Source organism: Arachis hypogaea, chromosome 9, assembly GCF_003086295.3.
Source record: "Arachis hypogaea cultivar Tifrunner chromosome 9, arahy.Tifrunner.gnm2.J5K5, whole genome shotgun sequence".
Taxonomy (NCBI): Eukaryota; Viridiplantae; Streptophyta; class Magnoliopsida; order Fabales; family Fabaceae; genus Arachis; species Arachis hypogaea.
In genome coordinates, this window is record NC_092044.1 from 94,704,394 (window position 1) to 94,730,050 (window position 25,657).

Consider the following 25,657-nt stretch of genomic DNA (forward strand, 5'->3'; position numbering starts at 1 on the left):
AAAACATAAACTTATTCATTTAGTATATATTAATTCTAATAACAATAAATATTAAATAAAATAAATTTAAATTATTTTTTATTAATTTTATTTAATTATTAAATATTTTTATTATTGTGAAATCACTTTTTAGTTCCTACTAAATTGTTTTAAATTTAATAATATTTAAAAAACAAAAAAATCAATCAAAATAATTTAAATTTATCTTATTTATCATTATTAATTATCAATATAATTAATAAAAATTAAATAAAATAAATTTAGATTTTTTTATCAGCCTAATTTAAATGAGACAAAGTAAAATATAATATAAACTATATTGTTAAGTCATTTTCGATGCTCAAGTTTATATATATATAAATTACTTAAAGTTATTTAAAATAATTGAACCATTTACGTTTATCCCCGGAACAATCCATGATATATATCCATCAACCATCAGGGCTACCGACGAACAAAAAACCAAAAAGAATAAGTATTTTGAAAATGAAATGTTAGGCGTTAGTTATTAACTTAATACTTAATATTTAATAGTAAATATTCATATCATTTGGTTCAGTATATGTAGATTCATCTCGTCATATAATTTTTCTAATTATTTACATGTGCAAATTAAAACATAGCATATATAATAAAGCCAATTATACGGTACAGGTTAATATATATAGAATGCGATGATATGTTGATAAATGTGCAAATTGTTGGCTAGAGGAAACAAAGAGGTTTAAAAGCTTGTCTGCCTTATTTTTCGAAGGGGAAGTCGGCTTCTGAAATAAGTCAATCAAGAGCAACTGTAAAGGACTTGGGCGGGACTTGTGGTTTATATTTTTTTTTGTTGGTCATCAGTGGTGGACTCCTTAAAGATAATTGGACTTGTACACAATATTTTGTCTAGGTTCACATCACAACAATCTAGAAGAAGAAGATAAAGATAAAAGCGACAACAACAACATCTGAGTGACTGTTGACAAACGAGGAGATCTACAGCCCACAACACCACCATGAACACCAACAATGGGATCGAAATCTGATGACCATCAAGGAAGCCGCCGCTCGTTTGGTTCGGGTACAACTAGTGCGAGAAAGACCAACACAAACCTGGACGACGACGTTTCGTTGTATGCCTTTGACGAGTCGAAGCGGTTGGGCTCACCGCGTTTTGGAATTTGTCATCTCTCTTCCTGTCCCTCGAAACCTAGGGCTTCCTTTTTGGGATACCATAATCCTTACTGGTTCGGCCTCCATGGATGCATCAGCACCTGCTATTCAGTGTTACTCCTCCCATTGACAAAGGAACCCAAAAAAAAAAAAAACGAAAGACTGCATGGTTAAATACCCAATTTTTTTGTTTGCCAAAACCCAAATCAAACAGCCCGCCAACAGAGACCCAACAAAAAAAGAATGGCTAACGACTCAGCCAGCCCCAGCCATCAAAGGGGAGACAAGCCTTGGATCAACATAGCCACGTGTCAATCTCATGTTCACTCAGAAAAAAAATCTGTAAATCTGTATCAATTTGCATCTATACTATAGATTGACCCAATATAATAATAATGTGTAATAATAATACTCTAAACAAATCTACAAGGAAAAAGATACATAAGAGTACCTGAAAATAAGCAAATAAAAAGCATCCATTATTCACTCAATTCATCAATTACATTTGGCTGTAACATTTCACACGAGAAATATTTGATCATCAATGACCAGTGAAAACTTTCTTTTTTTCTTTTAAAAAATAAAAAGATATTATACATACACTTTTGATGATTTGCAAATGAAAACACATATACTATTAAGCTACACATTTATTTGATTGAAGTAGTTAGTTAAAAGCAGAACAAATCTTGCGAATTTCACCATCAGCACCAGTCTTGATTCCAATGTTGCCCATCTTAACCATAGAATTTCCAAACTCAAAGCTGAAAGACAAGCCAAGCATCCCTCTTAGGCCTAAGTATCTTTGTGGAAGCATCATTCCATAGTGCCTCATCTGACTCAAGAATTCCACGTCCATTCCTCAAATTAGCCTAGTAAAAATATCAAATTTCAGTTGGCTTCCGGTATCTAAGGGAACACGGTTGCTACTGCCACTGTGCTTGTAGCTGCGGAACAAATGAAGGGTCAATGGAAGAATGATAAACCATTATTTTATGAATTATATTGTGTTTAATTGAGTGGTTTTATCAAGTCTTCACCCACTTATTCATATAATTTGCATGTATTTACAATTCCTTCCTGAAAATGTTCCATGATTGAAAACTTGCTTCCTAAAGATCTTTTAATTGTATATTTTTATTCTCCTTCGTACCATTCGATGTCGTGATCTGTGTGTTAAGTGTTTCAGGCATCATAGGGCAGGAATGGCGTAAGGAATGGAGAGGAAGCTTGCAAAGATGGAAGGAACACAAGGAATTGAGGAGATGACCAGCGAGAAGTGACGCGGGCGCATGACTCACGCGGCCGCGCGAAATGGAGGAAATCACAGTGACGCGCTCGAGTGCCTGACGCGACCGCATGGATTGGAAGCTGCACAAGTGACGCGAATGCATGGATGACGCGCACGCGTGGCACGGAAAACGCTGAGTGACGCGAACGCGTGGACTACGCGGTCGCGTGACGTGCGCGATCTGCAGAATTACAGAAGTCGCTGGCATAGATTCTGGGCCACGTTTCAACCCAGTTTTCGGCCCAGAAACACAGATTAGAGCCAGGGAACATGCAGAGACAAAGAGAAGAATTCATTCCGCATAATTTCTAGTTTTTAGATCTGATTTTACTCCTCCCCTAGATTTTTTTTTGACATCCATTATAGTTTGTTATTTACTTTTCATTTACTCTTCCATATTCTTAATTTGTCCAGAGTTGATATTGGATTATTTTCAGAGTTTATTCATACAAGACTATTTTTACTTTTAATTAATCTTTTTCATTATTGTTTATTATGTCTCTTTTTATTTTTCCCATCGATTTTGTGAAGTCTACATTTATGATGATGGAGTAGTTCCCCAACTTGATTGTGAGTTGATTAAAAGGAGAACCTTGAGTTGGAATACTCAAGAGTTCAATTGTAATTGGTTCATTGTTGGTTGGCTTGTTAGCCACTAACTCTAATCATTCCCAAGGGAGAGGATTAGGACTTGTGAATAGAAGTTGACTTTTAATTTGACTTTTCTTCATTCGTTGAGGGTTAACTAAATGAAAACAATGACTAATTATTAATTGATCTTGACAAAATTCCAACAAGGATAGAACTTCCAATTAATTTTCTCCCGGTCAAAATTTTATTTAAATCATATAAATTCTCTAATTTAATTTTCTGTTTATCAAACTCAAAAACCCATTTGAAAAACCTCTGATTGATAAAATAACACATTTTCCTGCAACTCATTGGGAGACGACCTGGGACTCATACTCCCAGTATTTTATTTCTAAAATTTGTGACAACTCTTTTCTAAATTGATGAGTGGATTTTTGCCGGTTAAGAACTGTACTCGCAACGCCATTTTTCTAAATAATTCTTAATCTGCCAATTTTTGCTCACGTCAATTTTTGGCGCCGTTGTCGGGGAGTTGCAATAGTGTGCTAATTTATTGATTAGGAATGATTTAATTGCATTTTTCTTTTTATTTTGCTACTATGAGCTACACGTTTCTTTCATTGAATGCCGCGTTCACTTCCTAATCCAAGCTTGCCTGTATTTGACCCTGAGATTGAAAGAACTATTTCACGTATAAGGCAAGCTCAGCGTCGGCTAGTCCTCTCCGAGGATGAATCTGAAACGTTATTTAAGGAAGAAACAAGCTCCCTTTCTACTGATTTAGTTGATTTACGTGCAGGTGACATGGCAGCACCTAGGAGAGTCACTATCCAGGAGGCTGGAGCCCCTGATTTTACACTGCAGCCGTACCAAGCGCACCACCCAGCGGTGGCTGTGGACTTTGAAATAAAGACTGCACTACTCAACTTGATGCGCAAGTTTCATGGCTTACCTGCTCAAGAGCCTATCAAGCACCTTAGAAATTTTCAGACAGCTTGTTCTACTGTTAAACGTGATGGTACTAATGAAACTTCTATTCTGTTAAAAGCCTTCCCATTCTCTCTTGATGGAAAGGCAAGAGAGTGGTACTACACTCAACCCGGAGCAACTGTTTCTAACTGGGATACGCTTAGAAGAGAATTTTTGGAGAAATTCTTTCCAGCTGAGGTTACTGATAAACTGAGGAAAGACATTTCCATGATCGTTCAGGACAAATTTGAGACTCTCTACGAATATTGGGAGCACTTCAATAATCTTCTGGAAGCATGTCCCCACCATATGATTGACAAGATAGTGTTGCTCGGCTACTTTACACAAGGCATGAAATCTCAAGATAAGACCACATTGGAAGGTGCTAGAAATGGGTCTATGAAAAAGTACAAGACTACTGATGAGGTATGGCAATTGATCAGCGACTTAGCTGAATCTATTAGGAATCATAGGCAGAAACAAAGTCGGTCAAGAGCTGTTGCAAAGGTATCCTCTAGCAAAGAGACTGCTGCTCTAACTCAGAGCTTATGTGAAATGACTAACTTACTGAAGCAGATGCAAATGAGTCAACAACAAGCTCAACAAGCTCAGCCTTCTCCACCACAGCAAAGCCAACAGTTGGTTCCCCAAAGAGTATGCAGGATCTGTGCCGATTACAGTCATTATACTAATGAGTATCCGCAACTCCAACAGGAAGACAACACTGTGGCAGCCACTCATAACTTCTATGACCGCCCCAATCAAGGGTACAATCAAGGTGGCAGCTACAACCATGGATGGCAGGATAACCCCAACTAAGGTTGGAGAGATAATTCTAACCAAGGTTGGAGGGACAATCATAACAGAGGAGGCAGAGATAATAATGGAAACCAGAGGTGGAATAACAATAACAACTTCAGGCAGCAGAATCAGAATCAGGCCTACAGAGCACCTCATCTAAGGTAGCCTCAAGCATCTCAGCAGACCCCTCAGATCACTTATCCATCTTTATCTTCTAATGATGAGCTACTATAATCTATTGATCGGAGATAGCAGGCCATGGAAAATAACCTTACTTCTACTCTAAATGGTCTGAACTCTACCTTGCAAGCCCTTGTCTCATAGATTGGATCACTGAATAACTCTAACAACCAGTCTTCGAGTTCTGGTGGACTCCCCTCTCAACCATTACCCAACCCCAAGGGTGGCATCAATGCCATTACCTTAAGATTTGGAATCACACTGCAAGAGAGGAATTCTGAGGAACCAAGCCTGCCAGAACACACCCCAGCTGCGGACACGGTTGAAGTAGAGGATGTTGAAGAAGAAGATGAAGCACAAGGCATGGCTGAAGCAGAAGCAGCCCAACCAAGGAAGGCAGAACCCCAGCAAGCTGAAGCTGTAAAAGACACCACTCCTATTCCATTCCCACACCTTGCTAAGAAGCCCAGAAAGCAGATGGAACTCGATCCCAAAATGGTAGAGATCTTCAAAAAGGTTGAGGTAACTGTTCCCCTTTTTTATGTTATTCAGCAAGTACCTAAATACGCAAAGTTTCTAAAAGAATTGTGCATACATAAAGATAAAATTAATGAATTAGAAACTATTCCTTTAGGTAGTTCTATATCTGCTTTAATGGGAAATATACCTGAAAAATGTAGTGACCCAGGCCCATGCATGGTTAACTGTACCATTGGAGGTGTGATATTTTCTGACTGTATGTGTGATTTAGGAGCGTGCATGAGTATTATGCCCTTATCTATATATAATGCTTTAAGGCTCCCTCCCTTAAAAAGGTCGGCAGCTAGTTTTGTGTTGTCAGATAAAAGCATTATCACAGTGGTTGGAATTGCTGAAGATGTGTTAGTGAGCATTAAGGGGCTCACGTTTCCCATTGACTTCTATATCCTGGAGATGCCCCAAAATGACTCAGGAAGACCTTCGTCAATCCTGCTTGGAAGACCATTTTTGAAGACTTCGAAATTCAAGCTGGATGCCTTTTCGGGAACCTATTCCTTTGAGGTAGATGGCAGAACAGTGAGTTTCAATCTGGATGAAGTTATGAAGCACCTCCCAGAAGATCACTCCATATTCCAATGTGACATCATTGACGAAATCATAGGAGCAAGTTACCAGGAAGACATGGAAGAGAATCACATGGAGCAAGACCCAAGTGTGGGGACACCCTCTGAACATACTGAAGATTCATTGCCATTTTCAACAGCCCCAGATAATCCAGAACCAAACTATGAGCAGAAAATGGAATTAAAGCCCCTTCCTCCACACCTCAAGTATGCATACCTTGAGGACAAGCAGAAGTTTCCAGTCATCATTGCAAGGGAGTTCACTTCCCAACAAGAAGAACAACTGCTTAGTATATTGAGGACGCATAAGAAAGCAATTGGATGGAGCTTGGCGGATATAGTAGGCATCAACCCTCAAGTTTGTGAACATAAAATATTCTTAGAAGAAGGAGCAAAGCCTGTCTGTCAACCTCAAAGAAGATTGAATCCCACCATCTTAGAAGTTGTCAAGAAGGAAGTAACCAGACTACTTGAAGCAGATATCATTTACCCCATTTCAGATAGCGAATGGGTCAGTCCAGTACAAGTGGTTCCCAAGAAGTCTGGAGTCACAACAATAAGGAATGAGCAAGGATACCTTTTGACAACTAGAGTGCAGAATGCATGGAGAGTTTACATTGACTACAGGCGTCTCAACCAAGCCACTCGCAAGGATCATTATCCCTTGCCATTAATTGATCAGATGCTTGATCGCCTGTCAGGTAAATCTCATTACTGCTTTTTAGATGGCTATACAGGTTATTTTTAAATCCATATAGCTCCTGAAGATCAGGAAAAGATTACTTTTACATGTTCTTTTGGGACTTATGCTTATAAAAGAATGCCCTTTGGCTTATACAATGCACCAACTACTTTACAAATGTGTATGATGAGTCTTTTCTCTGATCTCATTGAGACCTGTATGGAAGTTTTTATGGACGGCTTTAATGTATATGGTGATTCATTTAACCTTTGCTTGGATAGTTTATCTAGAGTATTGGACAGATGTGTTAGTTCAAATCTTATTTTAAATTTTGAAAAGTGTTATTTTATGGTAAAACAAGGTATTATTCTAGGACATGTTTTTTCTGATACTGGTATCTCTGTAGACCTAGCAAAGGTGGATGTTATTTCTAGTTTACCTTACCCCTCCTATGTGAGGAAAGTCCGTTCGTTCCTTGGCCATGCAGGTTTTTACAGGAGATTCATTAAGGACTTCAGTAAGGTATCACTACTCTTATCCAAACTACTGCAGAAAGACATTGAGTTCGAGTTCAGTGAGGATTGCAAACAAGCGTTTGATAAGCTAAAGACCGCCTTGACTCAAGCTCCAATTGTGAGGGGACCAGACTGGAGTCAACCATTTGAAATCATGTGTGACGCCTCTAATCATGCAGTAGGAGCAGCACTAGCTCAACATGAAGGTAACGATCCTTTTGTAATTATTTATGCATCTAAGACTTTAGATGCTGCTCAATCTAATTACACTACTACTGAAAAAGAGCTTCTAGCTATTGTTTTTGCTCTGGATAAATTCCGAGCCTATTTACTTGATACTAAGGTAGTAGTGTACTCAGACCATGCAGCTCTAAAATATTTATTGGCTAAAAAAGAGTCTAAACCAAGGCTAATACGTTGGATGCTACTGCTGCAAGAATTTGATCTGGAAATTAAAGATAGGAGTGGTGACCAAAATTTAGTGGCTGACCACTTGAGTCGCCTTGAGCACATTAAAGATGATTCCATTCCTATCAATGATAATTTCCCATTTGATAACTTACAGGCAGTATCTGATGTAGTTCCTTGGTATGCACCTGTAGCTAATTATCTAGTTAGCCACACTTTTCCTCCCGATATCACTAAACATCAGAGAGACAAGCTGAAAAGCGAGTCCAAATACTATGTATGGGATGACCTATACCTATGGAGGTGTGGTGCTGACCAGGTAATTAGACGGTGTGTACCTGGTGGACGAAATTGTGATCACTACAACTTCGCACAACTAACCAGCAAGTGTACTGGGTCGTCCAAGTAATAAACCTTACGCGAGTAAGGGTCGATCCCACAGAGATTGTTGGTATGAAGCAAGCTATGGTCACCTTGTAAATCTTAGTCAGGCAAACTCAAATGGGCATGGTGATAAACGAACAAAACATAAAGATAAAGATAGAGATACTTATGTAATTCATTGGTAGGAATTTCAGATAAGCATATGAAGATGCTTGTCCCTTCCGTCTCTCTGCTTTCCTACTGTCTTCATCCAATTCTTCCTACTCCTTTCCATGGCAAGCTTAAGCAAGGGTTTCACCGTTGTCAGTGGCTACCTCCCATCCTCTCAGTGGAAATGTTCAACGCACCCTGTCACGGCACGGCTATCCATCTGTCGGTTCTCGATCAGGCCGGAATAGAATCCAGTGATTCTTTTGCGTCTGTCACTAACGCCCCGCCCTCAGGAGTTTGAAGCACGTCACAGTCATTCAGTCATTGAATCCTACTCAGAATACCACAGACAAGGTTAGACCTTCCGGATTCTCTTGAATGCCGCCATCAGTTCTAGCCTATACCACGAAGACTTTGATCTCACGGAATGGCTGGCTCGGTTGTCAGGCGAGCGCTCGGTTGTCAGGCGATCAACCATGCATCGTGTATCAGGAATCCAAGAGATATTCACCCAATCTAAGGTAGAACGGAGGTGGCTGTCAGGCACACGTTCATAGGTGAGAATGATGATGAGTGTCACGGATCATCACATTCATCAAGTTGAAGAACAAGTGATATCTTAGAACAAGAGAAAGCGGAATTGAATAGAAGAACAATAGTAATTGCATTAATACTCGAGGTACAGCAGAGCTCCACACCTTAATCTATGGTGTGTAGAAACTCCCATTCTTGTGTAAATGACATAAAAATCCACTTCCGGGCCTACTTGGTGTGTGCTTGGGCTGAGCAATGAAGCATTTTCGTGTAGAGACTCCTCTGGGAGTTAAACGCCAGCTTTGGTGCCAGTTTGGGCGTTTAACTCCCATTCTTGTGCCAGTTCCGGCGTTTAACGCTGGGAATTCTGAGGGTGACTTTGAACGCCGGTTTGGGCCATCAAATCTTGGGAAAAGTATGGACTATCATATATTGCTGGAAAGCCCAGGATGTCTAATTTTCAACGCCATTAAGAGCGCGCCAATTGGGCTTCTGTAGCTCCAGAAAATCCACTTCGAGTGCAGGGAGGTCAGAATCCAACAGCATCTGCAGTCCTTTTTAGTCTCTGAATCAGATTTTTGCTCAGGTCCCTCAATTTCAGCCAGAAAATACCTGAAATCACAGAAAAACACACAAACTCATAGTAAAGTCCAGAAAAGTGAATTTTAACTAAAAACTAATAAAAATATACTAAAAACTAACTAGATCATACTAAAAACATACTAAAAACAATGCCAAAAAGCGTACAAATTATCCGCTCATCACAACACCAAACTTAAATTGTTGCTTGTCCTCAAGCAACTGAAAATCAAACAAGATAAAAAAGAAGAGAATATGCAATGAATTCCAAAAACATCTATGAAGATCAGTATTAATTAGATGAGCGGGGCTTTTAGCTTTTTGCCTCTGAACAGTTTTGGCATCTCACTCTATCCTTTGAAATTCAGAATGATTGGCTTCTTTAGGAACTCAGAATCCAGATAGTGTCATTGATTCTCCTAGTTAAGTATGATGATTCTTGAACACAGCTACTTATTGAGTCTTGGCCGTGGCCCAAAGCACTCTGTCTTCCAGTATTACCACCGGATACATACATGCCACAGACACATAATTGGGTGAACCTTTTCAGATTGTGACTCAGCTTTGCTAGAGTCCCCAATTAGAGGTGTCCAGGGTTCTTAAGCACACTCTTTTTGCCTTGGATCACAACTTTATTTCTTTCTTTTTCTTTCTTTTTCTTTTTCTCTTTTTTTTTCGAAATTTTTTTTTGTATTCACTGCTTTTTTCTTGCTTCAAGAATCATTTTTATGATTTTTCAGATCCTCAGTAACATGTCTCCTTTTTCATTATTCTTTCAAGAGCCAACATTCATGAACCACAAATTCAAAAGACATATGCACTGTTTAAGCATACATTCAGAAAACAAAAGTATTGCCACCACATCAAGATAATTAAACTGTTATAAAATTCAAAATTCATGCAATTCTTTTCTTTTTCAATTAAGAACATTTTTCATTCAAGAAAGGTGATGGATTCATAGGACATTCATAACTTTAAGGCATAGACACTAAGACACTAATGATCACAAGACACAAACATAGACAAACATAAGCACTAAAATTCAAAAAACAGGAAAATAAAGAACAAGGAAATTAAAGAACGGGTCCACCTTAGTGATGGCGGCTCTTTCTTCCTCTTGAAGATCCTATGGAGTGCTTGAGCTCCTCAATGTCTCTTCCTTGTCTTTGTTGCTCCTCTCTCATGATTCTTTGCTCTTCTCTAATTTCATGGAGGATGATGGAGTGTTCTTGATGCTCCACCCTTAGTTGTCCCATGTTGGAACTCAATTCTCCTAGGGAGGTGTTTAGTTGCTCCCAATAGTTTTGTGGAGGAAAGTGCATCCCTTGAGGTATCTCAGGGATCTCATGATGAGTGGGGTCTCTTGTGTGTTCCATCCTCTTCTTAGTGATGGGCTTGTCCTCATCAATAGGGATGTCTCCCTCTATGTCAACTCCAACTGAATAACAGAGGTGACAAATGAGATGAGGGAAGGCTAACCTTGCCAAGGTAGAAGACTTGTCCGCCACCTTATAAAGTTCTTAAGATATAACCTCATGAACTTCTATTTCTTCTCCAATCATGATGCTATGAATCATGATAGCCCGGTCTATGGTAACTTCGGACCGGTTGCTAGTGGGAATGATTGAGCGTTGGATAAACTCCAACCATCCTCTAGCCACGGGTTTGAGGTCATGCCTTCTCAATTGAACCGGCTTCCCTCTTGAATCTCTCTTCCATTGGGCGCCCTCTTCACATATGACTGTGAGGACTTGGTTCAACCTTTGATCAAAGTTGACCCTTCTAGTGTAAGGATGTTCATCTCCTTGCATCATGGGCAAGTTGAATGCCAACCTTACATTTTCCGGACTAAAATCCAAGTATTTCCCCCGAACCATAGTAAGATAATTCTTTGGATCCGGGTTCACACTTTGATCATGGTTCTTGGTGATCCATGCATTGGCATAGAACTCTTGAACCATTAAGATTCTGACTTGTTGAATGGGGTTGGTAAGAACTTCCCAACCTCTTCTTCGGATCTCATGTCGGATCTCCGGATATTCACTCTTTTTGAGTGAGAAAGGGACCTCGGGGATCACCTTCTTCAAGGCCACAACTTCATAGAAGTGGTCTTGATGCACCCTTGAGATGAATCTCTCCATCTCCCATGACTCGGAGATAGAAGCTTTTGCCTTCCCTTTCCTCTTTCTAGAGGTTTCTCCGGCCTTGGATGCCATAAATGGTTATGGAAAAACAAAAAGCAATGCTTTTACCACACCAAACTTAAAGGGTTTGCTCGTCCTCGAGCAAAATAAGAAAGAAGAGAGTAGAAGAAGAAGAAATGAGAAAGAAGGGAATGGCTTTGTGTTCGGCCAAAAAGGGGGAGAAGTAGTGTTTAGGTTGTGTGAAAATGAAGGAGGGAAGATGGGTTTATATAGGAGAGGGGGAGGGTTGATGTTCGGCTATGTATGGGTGGGTTTGGGAGGGAAAGTGGTTTGAATTTGAAGGGTGAGGTAGGTGGGGTTTTATGAAGGATGGATGTGAGTGGTGAAGAGAAAGATGGGATTTGATAGGTGAAGGGTTTTTGGGGAAGAGGTGTTGAGGTGATTGGTGAATGGGTGAAGAAGAGAGAGAGTGGTAGGGTAGGTGGGGATCCTGTGGGGTCCACAGATCCTGAGGTGTCAAGGAAAAGTCATCCCTGCACCAAATGGCATGCAAAAATGCGTTTTTAGCCATTTCTGGCGTTAAACGCCGGGCTGGTGCCCATTTCTGGCGTTTAACGCCAGCTTCTTGCCCTTTTCTGGCGTTTAACGCCAGTCTGGTGCCCCTTTTTGGCGTTAAACGCCCAGAATGGTGCCAGACTAGGCGTTAAACGCCCAACAGCTAGCCTCACTGGTGTTTAAACGCCAGCACGCTCTCCTCCAGGGTGTGCTGTTTTTCTTTCTGTTTTTCATTCTGTTTTTGCTTTTTCAATTGATTTTGTGACTTCTCATGATCATCAACCTACAAAAGAACATAAAATAACAAAGGAAAATAGATAAAGTATAACATTGGGTTGCCTCCCAACAAGTGCTTCTTTAATGTCAGTAGCTTGACAGAGGGCTCTCATGGAGCCTCAGAAATACTCAGAGCAATGTTGGAACCTCCCAACACCAAATTTAGAGATTGAATGTGGGGGTTCAACACCAAACTTAGAAGTTGGTTGTGGCCTCCCAACACCAAACTTAGAGTTTGACTGTGGGGGCTCTGTTTGGCTCTGTTTTGAGAGAAGCTCTTCATGCTTCCTCTCCATGGTGACAGAGGGATATCCTTGAGCCTTAAACACCAAGGATTCTTCATTCACTTGAATGGTCAATTCTCCTCTATCAACATCAATCACAGCCTTTGCTGTGGCTAGGAAGGGTCTGCCAAGGATGATGGATTCATCCATGCACTTCCCAGTCTCTAGGACTATGAAATCAGCAGGGATGTAATGGTCTTCAACTTTTACCAGAACATCCTCTACAAGTCCATAAGCTTGTTTTCTTGAGTTGTCTGCCATCTCTAGTGAGATTTTTGCAGCTTGCACCTCAAAGATCCCTAGCTTCTCCATTACAGAGAGAGGCATGAGGTTTACACTTGACCCTAAGTCACACAAGGCCTTTTTGAAGGTCATGGTGCCTATGGTACAAGGTATTGAAAACTTCCCAGGATCCTGTCTCTTTTGAGGTAGTTTCTGCCTAGACAAGTCATCCAGTTCCTTGGTGAGCAAAGGGGGTTCATCTTCCCAAGTCTCATTTCCAAATAACTTGTCATTTAGCTTCATGATTGCTCCAAGGTATTTAGCAACTTGCTCTTCAGTGACATACTCATCCTCTTCAGAGGAAGAATACTCATCAGAGCTCATGAATGGCAGAAGTAAGTCCAATGGAACCTCTATGGTCTCATTTTGAGCCTCAGATTCCCATGGTTCCTCATTGGGGGACTCATTGGAGGCCAGTGGACGTCCATTGAGGTCTTCCTCAGTGGCGTTCACTGCCTCTTCCTCCTCTCCAAATTCGGCCATGTTGATGGCTTTGCACTCTCCTTTTGGATTTTCTTCTGTATTGCTTGGAAGAGTACTAGGAGGGAGTTCAGTAATTTTCTTGCTCAGCTGACCCACTTGTGCCTCCAAATTTCTAATGGAGGACCTTGTTTCAGTCATGAAACTTTGAGTGGTTTTGATTAGATCAGAGACCATGGTTGCTAAGTCAGAGGTATTCTGCTTAGAACTCTCTGTCTGTTGCTGAGAAGATGATGGAAAAGGCTTGCTATTGCTAAACCTGTTTCTTCCACCATTATTGTTGTTGAAACCTTGTTGAGGTCTCTGTTGATCCTTCCATGAGAGATTTGGATGATTTCTCCATGAAGGATTATAGGTGTTTCCATAGGGTTCTCCCATGTAATTCACATCTTCTATTGAAGGGTTCTCAGGATCATAAGCTTCTTCCTCAGATGAAGCTTCGTTAGTACTGCTTGGTGCATTTTGCATCCCAAACAGACTTTAAGAAATCATATTGACTTGTTGAGTCAATATTTTATTCTGAGCCAGTATGGCATTCAGAGTGTCAATCTCAAGAACTCCTTTCTTCTGATTGGTCCCATTGTTCACAGGATTCCTTTCAGAAGTGTACATGAATTGGTTATTTGCAACCATTTCAATCAGCTCTTGAGCTTCTGTAGGCGTCTTCTTCAGATGAAGAGATCCTCCAGCAGAGCTATCCAAGGACATCTTGGACAGTTCAGAGAGACCATCATAGAAAATACCTATGATGCTCCATTCAGAAAGCATGTCAGAGGGACACTTTCTGATTAATTGTTTGTATCTTTCCCAAGCTTCATAGAGGGATTCTCCTTCCTTCTGTCTGAAGGTTTGGACTTCCACTCTAAGCTTACTCAATTTTTGAGGTGGAAAGAACTTTGCCAAGAAGGCATTGACTAGCTTTTCCCAAGAGTCCAAGCTTTCTTTAGGTTGAGAGTCCAACCATGTCCTAGCTCTGTCTCTTACAGCAAAAAGGAATAGCATAAGTCTGTAGACCTCAGGGTCAACCCCATTAGTCTTGACAGTGTCACATATTTGCAAGAATTTAGCTAAGAACTGATGAGGATCTTCCAATGGAAGTCCATGGAACTTGCAATTCTGTTGCATTAGAGAAACTAATTGAGGCTTAAGCTCAAAGTTGTTTGCTCCAATGGTAGGGATAGAGATGCTCCTCCCATAGAAGTCGGGAGTAGGTGCAGTAAAGTCACCCAGCACCTTCCTTGCATTGTTGGCATTGTTGTTGTTTTCGGCTGCCATGGGTTCTTCTTCTTTGAAGATTTCTGTTAGGTCCTCTACAGAGAGTTGTGCCTTGGCTTCTCTTAGCTTTCGCTTCAAGGTCCTTTCAGGTTCAGGATCAGCCTCAACAAGAATGCTTTTGTCCTTGCTCCTGCTCATAAGAAAGAGAAGAGAACAAGAAAATGTGGAATCCTCTATGTCACAGTATAGAGATTCCTTGAGGTGTCAGAGGAAAAGAAAAATAGAAGGCAGAAGTAGAAAATTCAAACTTATCAAAGAAGATGGAGTTCGAATTTTGCATTAAGGAATAGTGTTAGTCCATAAATAGAAGGATGTGAGAAGAGGGGAAGTAATTTTTCGTAAATCAAGTAAAAGATTTTGAAAACATTTTGAAAAACACTAATTGATTTTCGAAAACAAAAGTGGGAAAGAAATCAAGTGATTTTTGAAAAAGAATTTGAAATTAGAAATCAAAAAGATTTGATTGAAAGTTATTTTGAAAAAGATGTGGTTAAGAAGATATGATTGGTTTTAAAAAAATTGTGATTGAGAAGATATGATTTGAAAAACATTTTAAAAAAAAATTTTGATTTTGAAAATTAATGACTTGGCTATCAAGAAAAGATATGCTTCAAACATTAAACCTTTCTCAACAGAAAAGGCAACATACTTGAAATGTTGGATCAAATCATTAATTGATAGCAAGTATCTTTGAAAATGGAAAGAAATTGATTTTGAAAAAGATTTGATTGAAAAGATTGATTTGAAAAAGATTTGATTTTGAAAACTTGAAAAAATTTGCATTGAAAACAAAATCTTCCCCCTTGTGCCATCTTGGCGTTAAACGCCCAGAATGGTGCACATTCTGGCATTTAACGCCCAAAATGCTACCCTTTTGGGTGTTAAACGCCCAACCAGGTACCCTGGCTGGCGTTTAAACGCCAGTCTGTCCTTCTTCACTGGGCGTTTTGAATGCCCAGCTTTTTCTGTGCAATTCCTCTGCTGTATGTTCTGAATCTTCAATTCTCTGTATTATTGACTTGAAAAGACACAAATTAAAAATATTTTTGAATTTTTAATAATGAGGAATAATCAAAATGCAACTAAAATCAAATAATAATGCATGCAAGACACCAAACTTAGCAGTTTGTATACTACTGACACTAATGAGAATGCATATGAGACACATAAACACTCAAGTCAAGAGAATTCAAAGATCAGAGTAAGAAATCATCAAGAACAACTTGAAGATTACTAAGACACATGCATGAATGCAAGAAGAACAGAAACATGCAATTGACACCAAACTTAATATGAGACACTAGACTTAAACAAGAAATTTTTGGATTTTATGATTTTGTCATTTTTTTTGTGCTTTTTTTTTCGAAAATTAAGTGGAAAAAGAAAATAAAGGTATCAAAATTCTTAATGAGAATTCCAGGAATCATGCAATGTTTAGTCTAAGACTCCGGTCCAGGAATTAGACATGGCTTCACAGCCAGCCAAGCTTTCAAAGAAAGCTTCGGTCCAAAACACTAGACATGGCCAATGGCCAGCCAAGCCTTAGCAGATCACTGCTCCAACAGCAAGATTGATAGAAATCAACAAGCTCTTGTGATGATAAGTTGAAACCTCGGTCCAATGAAATTAGACATGGCTTCACAGCCAGCCAGATTTCAACAGACCATCATGAAACTCTAGAATTCATTCTTAAGAACTCTAAAGAAAAAAAAATACCTAATCTAAGCAACAAGATGAACCGTCAATTGTCCATACTCGAACAATCCCCGGCAACGGCGCCAAAAACTTGGTGGACGAAATTGTGATCACTACAACTTCGCACAACTAACCAGCAAGTGTACTGGGTCGTCCAAGTAATAAACCTTACGCGAGTAAGGGTCGATCCCACAGAGATTGTTGGTATGAAGCAAGCTATGGTCACCTTGTAAATCTTAGTCAGGCAAACTCAAATGGGCATGGTGATAAACGAACAAAACATAAAGATAAAGATAGAGATACTTATGTAATTCATTGGTAGGAATTTCAGATAAGCGTATGAAGATGCTTGTCCCTTTCGTCTCTCTGCTTTCCTACTGTCTTCATCCAATTCTTCCTACTCCTTTCCATGGCAAGCTTAAGCAAGGGTTTCACCGTTGTCAGTGGCTACCTCCCATCCTCTCAGTGGAAATGTTCAACGCACCCTGTCACGGCACGGCTATCCATCTGTCGGTTCTCGATCAGGCCGGAATAGAATCCAGTGATTCTTTTGCGTCTGTCACTAACGCCCCGCCCTCAGGAGTTTGAAGCACGTCACAGTCATTCAGTCATTGAATCCTACTCAGAATACCACAGACAAGGTTAGACCTTCCAGATTCTCTTGAATGCCACCATCAGTTCTAGCCTATACCACGAAGACTCTGATCTCACGGAATGGCTGGCTCGGTTGTCAGGCGAGCACTCGGTTGTCAGGCGATCAACCATGCATCGTGTATCAGGAATCCAAGAGATATTCACCCAATCTAAGGTAGAACGGAGGTGGCTGTCAGGCACACGTTCATAGGTGAGAATGATGATGAGTGTCACGGATCATCACATTCATCAAGTTGAAGAACAAGTGATATCTTAGAACAAGAGCAAGCGGAATTGAATAGAAGAACAATAGTAATTGCATTAATACTCGAGGTACAGCAGAGCTCCACACCTTAATCTATGGTGTGTAGAAACTCCACCATTGAAAATACATAAGAACAAGGTCTAGGCATGGCCAAATGGCCAGCCTCCCAGTGATCTAAGATAGCATAAGAACAAAGGTCCTACTTATAGAAAACTAGTAGCCTAAGGTTTACAGAGATGAGTAAATGACATAAAAATCCACTTCCGGGCCCACTTGGTGTGTGCTTGGGCTGAGCAATGAAGCATTTTCGTGTAGAGACTCCTCTTGGAGTTAAACGCCAGCTTTGGTGCCAGTTTGGGCGTTTAACTCCCATTCTTGTGCCAGTTTCGGCGTTTAACGCTGGGAATTCTGAGGGTGACTTTGAATGCCGGTTTGGGCCATCAAATCTTGGGCAAAGTATGGACTATCATATATTGCTGGAAAGCCCAGGATGTCTACTTTCCAAAGCCGTTAAGAGCACGCCAATTGGGCTTCTGTAGCTCCAGAAAATCCACTTCGAGTGCAGTGAGGTCAGAATCTAACAGCATCTGCAGTCCTTTTTAATCTCTGAATCAGATTTTTGCTCAGGTACCTCAATTTCAGCCAGAAAATACCTGAAATCACAGAAAAACACACAAACTCATAGTAAAGTCCAGAAAAGTGAATTTTAACTAAAAACTAATAAAAATATACTAAAAACTAACTAGATCATACTAAAAACATACTAAAAACAATGCCAAAAAGCGTACAAATTATCCGCTCATCAGTACCTCAATCAGAATTCCAGTCCATTTTAGAGGCCTGCCACTCATCTGAGAGTGGAGGACATTTTGGCCCTCAACGAACTGCTAAAAAAGTTTTAGATTATGGATTCTGGTGGCCTACTCTTTTTAAAGATGCTGCTGACCTTTGTAAATCTTGTCCTCCGTGCCAAAGATTTGGTAATATATCCCAGAGGGATGAAATGCCTCAACAAATTATGCTTTTCTGTGAAATTTTTTATGTTTGTGGCATCGACTTCATGGGTCCATTTTTGAATTCTAATGGCCGCCTTTATATACTGTTAGCTGTAGATTATGTTTTTAAATGGGTGAAGCAATTCCTACCCATACTGATGATGCTAACACTGTTGTTTCCTTTGTTAGAAACTATATTATTTGTCGCTTTGGATCTCCACGAGCAATTGTGAGCGATCAAGGCACTCACTTTTGTAACAGGAGACTAACAGGTTTACTAAAGAGGTATGGGATAATTCATAAAGTATCAACAGCCTATCACCCCCAGACTAATGGGCAAGCAGAGGTGTCTAACTGAGAGATAAAGCGCATACCACAAAAGATTGTCAAGCCTCATAGAAAGGACTGGAGCACCAGGCTCCAAGACGTGCTTTGGGCATATCGGACAGCATATAAGACACCGATTGGGATGAGTCCTTTCTACTTGGTTTATGGAAAGGCCTGTCATCTCCCAGTTGAGTTAGAACACAAGGCCTTCTGGGCGGTAAAGGAATGCAACATGGACTATGAGAGAGCCGGAGATGAACGGAAGTTGCAACTGCAAGAATTAGAAAACCTTCGCCTAGAAGCTTATGAAAACTCCAAGCTGTATAAAGAGAAGGTGAAGGCTGTGCATGACAAGAACATCAAGAGAAGAGAATTCCAACCTGGGGACTTAGTCCTACTTTACAACTCCAGAATGCGGCTCATGCCAGGCAAGCTGAGATCCAGATGGGATGGTCCCTATCGAGTAGAGAGGGTGGAACCATACGGAGTCTTTCACTTGAGCCATCCTTCAAGCTCTTAACTTATCAAAGTCAATGGACATCGCTTGAAGTTATTCCATGGCGAAAAGATGGCAAAAAACTAGGAACTAGAGATCTTCCTTTTGGAAGATCCGCCCACAGCAGAAGACTGAGCTAGTGGAGCGTCCAACTTAAGGACGTTAAAGCAAAGTGCTGGGTGGGAGACAACCCACCATGGTATGATCGTTCCTCCCCCTCTCCTTACTTTCCTTCGTCAATAACTCTTCTCAATACTAATGCCTATATTTTGCATCTCATCCGCATATTGCATATTGCATATTGCATATAAAAAAGGGGTTAAGGCATGCGACGCGCCAGCGTCGTTGACGCACTCGTGTCATTGTGCCTTCGCAACATTAAAGAAAAGAAACAGAGAGTTACGCATGAGTGTGGCTGGAGGCTTGCCCCTGGCACCATTTGACCCACGCGATCGTGTGGGTGACGCAATCGCGTCATTTGTAAATTGGCCTACCCAGGCGTCCGCGTCAACCACGCGAACGCGTGGCTCTGCAATTCGACGTAAAAGGGTGTATCGCAGTGATTTGCGCTGGAGCTGGGCTGAACCCGTGCTAGCCGCACAAGCCCTGCCGCGCGAATGCGTGCCGCACGCGTCCGCGCCATTTTCATAATTTGGCCATCCACGCGATCGCGTCAACCACGCGACTGCGTCACCCTAAAATTTGGCAAAACATGTTTCACACAGAGAGTTGTGCGAGCGCGAAGCTGCCCTCGCGCCACTAGCGCAATTTACATCACACGTCCGCGTGACCGACGCATCCGCGTCACCTCATTCAAGGGCTGTCCGTGCGACCGTGTGACCCACGCATCCGCGTCGCTTGCACCGTCCAACTCATTCAAATCTGCCAGATTATCTTATCTTTTCTTACCTCAATCCTACTTTTCCCCCTTTCTTCCTTCTCCCTTCTTCCTCCCTTCCACTCCCTCTTTCTCACCACCATTATCAAGGTTTTTCTTCTCTTCTTCCCTCCCTACTTTTTTATTCTTCTTCTTATTTTCATGTTTTCTTTTTCTTTCTCTTCTACTTTCTCTTTTTTTCTTTCTTTCGCCCTATTGGTGTTGGAGATTTATTTGGGTCATTATTTTTATATGTTGCTTGTGGATTGTTTAGGACTTGTTTAACAGTTATATATTATTTTTATAGGGTTACTTGCATGTTCAAGTTAATATTCTCCATACCTTATTTAACATGCATGCTATGTGTTTGTGAAAACGCCCATATGGCATTGTGCACTATTTTTAGATTTCTTTTAATCTACTACTATAAATGCTTGCTTTTCACAAAACCCTATTTCTATTTTATTAATTTTTATATAATTGTTATTACAAGCATATTGTTAGTTTGGAAGACTTGGTAATCTAACTTGGACGTTGAATGCTTGATCTATGCTACTTATCCCCTTGCCAGCATGCCAATAAACACCCTGCATTTAACTGTCATCACATGCACTTGCTATATTTCTGTTGATTTTTCACATGTAGTCATGACCATATGTTAACATTATTATTCCTTCCGGTACATTGATTACCACCTTTCCCATTCTTTTCCTTGCTATAACCCTTGAAATGTTCATGTCTTTACTTGTTCCCTTTCAGGATGGCCACCAAGAAAGGCAAGGAAAAAGCTACTCCCAAATCCACAGCAAGGAGAGGAATAAAAAGAGCATTAGTGGCAGAGCCATCTTCAACTATAGTTAAGCCCTCAACAAAAAGAATTAAAAGGATTATAAAGGTCGATGAAAAGGAAAAAGCCTTCCCAGCAAAGGACACTGCATGATTTTCCAATCCCTACTGTGAGCAGATGTTCCCCATTCTGGCAGCTCAGAATTACAACAACGAACACCTTCTTATCCTTTCACCTCATATTGCCGAATTTGTTGAGCTGCGAATTGCACAAAGACATTGGGGATTCCTACACAGACAGCCACGGTAGGTTAATCTTTCTTGGGTAGTTGAGCTCTACTCCAATTTCCACCTGCCGACCCTACAGTCTGTTTATGTCCGTCAGAAGCAAGTTCCCATTATAGAAGAGGCCATTCAACGAGCCTTAGATATCCCCCCTGCTCCAGAAGTACTGGACGCATTTCAAGAAGCCGCACTCAAGCGCCAGACGTACAAATTTGACTGGGACACTATTCTCAGAGTTATCGTACAACCTAGCAGCAGATGAATTTTTGGATACCATCATTCCTGTCCTAAGGGATTATCGGTTTCTGCACTCACCTTAGAGGCTCACATATGCGCACAGATTATGTCCCATTACGTCTTTCCGAGCACTCATGAGTCCTCCTTCACTGCAGACATGGCCGTTCTACTATGGTGCATCCTCACAGACAAGCCTCTAAATCTACCAAGACACATCCAGAATGCTATGGGACACGTGCAAATTACGGGTAACCTAACTTTCCCCGCCTTGGTCTCAGATCTTGTCTCAGTAGCCGGAGTCTCCTACAGAGCTGGGGATACCAAAGCCATACTTCCACGGGATGATCAATACGTCCCTAACGGGAGATATCTCAGGCTACCACCAGCCAGTCCGCAGAACATGCTGCAGACATTTCACCTTCTACTAGTCAGTTGCTGCATCAAATACTAGAGAGGTTGGACCAGCAAGACCAGAAAGCGAAGCTACGAGAACACCGCAACCACCGCCGATTCAATTACCTCAAGGAGCTACTCACAGGCAACCACAGATCTGACGAGGACCCAGGCACTCCGGACTCCACTTTCTTTACCAGCACAGGGAGCCATGACGGTTCCAACTGTGGAGATACTGCCACCAGCCCACCCTTGTTCCTGATAGATGGCACCGAGGACGGTGCAAAGCCTTAAGTGTGGGAAGGTCGGTCAGTACCTGACTTCCAGAGGTAATTCTTTCCCCTAACACCAATTTCTTTTTTCTTTAGAATAGAATAGATTGCATAGTAGTAGGTTAATTACATGCATGTTCTACCTGATTGAAAAGATAATAAGTTTCTTTTAAGACCATATTTTTTTTGAAAATTTCACTAACTTAAATCAAAACAATTATGTTAAATTTGTTTGAAGTTGAAATTGGAATAGGATTTTTGAGCTAAAGAACACACAACCCGTGAAACTTTGAGCCTTAATACATGGTTACACTATTTAACCATAGATATTTTTTTCTTGTGTGTTTACTTCTCTATGATTGTAATCTGAATTTTGTTTTATCCTATATCCAATGTTAATGTGTTATGTGCATGCATATGATTGAGGCCATTGCTTGTTTAGCTCACTTACCCCAAATAAGCCTACCCTTTTAATTACCTTTGTTAACCACTTTGAGCCGTTTTTAATCCCATTTGTTCTATATTTTACCACATTACTAGCTTTAAGCAGAAAAACAATTGAAAATCCCAATTGAATCTTTGGTTAGCTTAAGATAGAATTTGTGTGTTAACTGAGTATGAAAAAATTGTGGGAATAAAGGGTAATAGGAGAATATGTCATGATAAAATAAAGGGAATTTGGGTACCTATTCATGTGAAACCATAAAAGAAAGATTACAAATCTATGTGCATTGATAAGCTATGTTTAAAAAAATCTTTATTTTAATGAATAAGGGGACAAAATTACCCCAATGATAAGTCAGAGTTCAATAATCAATGCACATGTGAAAAATTAAAATAAAGGTTAATGCATGAGTATGGAAGGTGAAAAGGAAATTTTGGGTAGCTAAGTATGAATGTTGAAATTATATAGATTATATGTATGTTAGGTGAAAGCTTGAGTTAATTAAAGATTCAATGTATAAGCTCACTTAGCCTTATGTAAACCATCACCCTTACCTTAGCCCCATTACAACCATGAAAAGACCTCATGATGTTTGCATTGGCACTTTGAAATTGTTGATTGGTTAGGTGAAAAACAAAAATTTTTTAATGCATGATTAGAGAAGGATAGAGTGATTACCCCATATACTAAAGAAGATTAGAGTGCACACGCACCAACAGTAAGGGTTCAATGCTTGATCCTGTGTTCCCTGCTTTCACAAGCTATCTTCTTACAAATTTACCTGCTTTTACTGTATGATTTGAATTAGTGGAATCTGCCCCATATTTTGTTGCATTGCATGAATCTCACATGTCCCTATTCATTTAGATTTGTCTCCTTCAACTAAGCATGAGGACATGCTAATGTTTAAGTGTGGGGAGATTGATAAACCATTATTTTATAAATTATATTGTGTTTAATTGAGTGGTTTTATCAAGTCTTCACCCACTTATTCATATAATTTGCATGTATTTACAATTCCTTCATGAAAATGTTCCATGATTGAAAAATTGCTTCCTAAAGATCTTTTAATTGTATATTTTTATTCTCCTTCGTACCATTCGATGCTGTGATCAGTGTGTTAAGTGTTTCAGGTTTCATAGGGTAGGAATGACGTAAGGAATGGAGAGGAAGCTTGCAAAGATGGAAGGAACACAAGGAATTGAGGAGATGACCAGCGAGAAGTGACGCGGGCGCATGGCTCACGCGGCCGCGTGAAATGGAGGAAATCACAGTGACGCGCTCGTGTGCCTGACGCGACCGCGTAGATTGGAAGCTGCACAAGTGATGCGAATGCGTGGACGACGCGCACGCGTGGCACGGAAAATGCTGAGTGACGTGAACACGTGGATGCCGCGGTCGCGTGACGTGCACGATCTGCAGAATTACAGAAGTCGCTGGCATAGATTCTGGGCCACGTTTCAACCCAATTTTCGGCCCAGAAACACAGATTAGAGCCAGGAAACATGCAGAGACAAAGAGAAGAATTCATTCTGCATAATTTCTAGTTTTTAGATCTGATTTTACTCCTCCCCTAGGTTTTTCTTTTGACATCCATAATCGAGGATTTGAAGATTTTTTGGCTTTGGCTTTTGAGAAGAGTCTACCTCCGGAACTGGTCATTATAGTTTGTTATTTACTTTTCATTTACTCTTTCATATTCTTAATTTGTCCAGAGTTGATATTGGATTATTTTCAGAGTTTATTCATACAAAACTATTTTTACTTTTAATTAATCTCTTTCATTATTGTTTATTATGTCTCTTTTTATTTTCCCCATTGATTTTGTGAAGTCTACATTTATGATGATGGAGTAGTTTCCTAACTTGATTGGGAGTTGATTAAAAGGAGAACCTTGAGTTGGAATACTCAAGAGTTCAATTGTAATTGGTTCATTGTTGGTTGGCTTGTTAGTCACTAACTCTAATCCTTCCGAAGGGAGAGGATTAGGACTTGTGAATAGAAGTTGACTTTTAATTTGACTTTCCTTTATTCGTTGAGGGTTAACTAAATGAAAACAATGACTAATTATTAATTGATCTTGACAAAATTCCAACAAGGATAGAACTTCCAATTAATCTTCTCCCGGTCAAGATTTTATTTAAATCATATAAATTCTCTAATTTAATTTTCTGTTTATCAAACTCAAAAACCCATTTGAAAAATCTCTGATTGATAAAATAGCACATTTTCCTGCAACTCGTTGGGAGACGACCTGGGACTCATACTCCCAGTATTTTATTTCTAAAATTTGTGACAACTCTTTTCTAAATTGATGAGTGGATTTTCGCCGGTTAAGAACTGTACTCGCAACGCCATTTTCTATATAATTCTTAATCTGCCAATTTCCATTCACGTCAAAGGATCAAGGCCATTTCCGATGAAGTTGTACAATCTGTTGCTCAAGAATTGGCATGCTGCGGTACCTATCGTATCTCCTCCTGTCGACATACTCATCAAACTTTTTCAGTTAACCATATCAAACTTTTTGTACAAACATGTTTTTTAAATTTGCGTTAAATTTGCATAGAAAATTTTATTTGTTTAATACTAATTTTTTTTAAATCAATAAAAATTAATCTGTAACAAATACTATATATCCCACAAAATGATTTCTTTCAAAGGTTCAAAAATTTAAACTAATAAAAAATTATATATATAATTATATCTCTAACAAATATAATAGAATCTTAGTATGATTACCAACAAGGATAACGAGGTCTTGTGTGTTGAGGCCCTTTGCTGCAAACTTCTGTTTTTGAACATCAATAAAGTTCGTAGGTGCAGGCAAGTTGTTAACATCCGAAGCTTGTGACACATGACCATCTTTACGTCCTGTAGGCACTTGCCAACTCAATCCACAGCTCTACAAACAAAAATATTGTCAATATTGTTACTTCATTTTAAATAGATAAAAACTCACGTGCAAATGTCTTTATGTAAAGTTGATAGTTAAGAATTATTAGATGATTTTATAGGTTTGATTAAATTATCATCTAATAACTATCAACTATCAACTTCACTTAAAATTAACTATATGTAAGTTTTCACCTTTGCTTTAAAATTTTAGAGTAAATACCTTTTAAGGCCCCTATCCTTTTTGAAAATAGACAAACTTCCCTCTAACGTTTAAAAAATGACAAATCGGCCCCTGTCTATTTCTTCTGTTATACACATTGACCTTTTTGTAGCTCCCTCGCTTGAAACTCGACAGAAAATGCTGACTTATAACGGTGAGCAGGTGACTTGGCATGGACACATAAGCTGAATT

General features: G+C 39.8%; 1 pseudogene; it reads right to left on the bottom strand.

Moving 5' to 3' along the window:
• Positions 1-1,788: 1,788 nt before the first annotated feature.
• LOC112713038 (cationic peroxidase 2-like) overlaps positions 1,789-25,657 on the bottom strand; it is a 40,096-nt pseudogene continuing 16,227 nt past the window's right edge.